Genomic DNA, 1,048 nt, shown 5'->3' on the forward strand with positions numbered 1-1,048 from the left:
ATGGTATTGCTGTTTCCTGTCTACTCTTATTTTGTGTATTTTTGTTCCTCTCACATACAACTTGATTGCTTTCCATTAATCTGTCACCCAACTCATTGATGTGTTCTTTTGCTTTTTCTAGTCTTCTATTTATTCCATCTAGTGTATTTTCACTTTCAGTTACTGTGTTCTACATCTCTGATTGGTTCTTTTTTAACTCTTTTGTTAAGGCGTCACTATTGTCCTCCACTATTTCCTCCATGAGTATCTTTATGATCATTACATTCTCAATCAGGCATATTACTTACCTTCATTTCACTTAGGTCTTATACTATGGTTTTGTCCTGTTCTTTCGTTTGGTACATATTCTTCTGACTCTTCATTTTGTCTCACTCTCTGTGTTTGTTTCTGTGTGTTAGGAAAACCAGCTAAATCTCCTGCTCTTGAAAGTAGTAGCCTTACAAAGAAGCGGTCCTGTAGTGCCTTGCAGTGCAGAGTCCCATTTTGTTTTTCACCAGAACCTGGGACTTCATAGGTGCCCTGTTGTTGTGGCTGAGTCCAATCGTCTGCAGTGGCTCTTGGCCCTTTGTGGTCAGTGTTTGTTCCTTGTGGTGTTAGTGGACTAGTCTGAGGCTACCTTGGACTTGAGTTTAGTCATACAAGGCATCTGCCAGAGATGCAGTAGCACCAACTACAGAGTGTTTCCCCTGTGTTGTTCCCTGAGAAGTTTTGTTGGTGGGCAGGGCCTGCAATCAGACATGCTGCCTTCTCCCAGGCCACTGCTGGAGCCACAGTCTGACTGGTGTGTAGACTATCTTTCCCTTTCCTCAGGCAGGAGTTACTTTGGAGTGATGGAGGTTCCTTTCAAGGCTCTTTATACACTACCACCCTGGTTTGGGTGGGCTCCTGCCAAATGCGTATTGGAGGGAGTAGACCCAACGTGCTTGGGGGTGTGGCATGCAGTTTTAGCAAAGTTTGTGCACTAGTCCTCTGCTTCTGCTGCTCCTGCTGCTACTGCTGGGACCAAGTCTGGTTGGGTTGGATGGGGCAGATGTACAAAGAATATGAG

Source organism: Suricata suricatta, chromosome 6, assembly GCF_006229205.1.
Source record: "Suricata suricatta isolate VVHF042 chromosome 6, meerkat_22Aug2017_6uvM2_HiC, whole genome shotgun sequence".
Taxonomy (NCBI): domain Eukaryota; kingdom Metazoa; phylum Chordata; class Mammalia; order Carnivora; family Herpestidae; genus Suricata; species Suricata suricatta.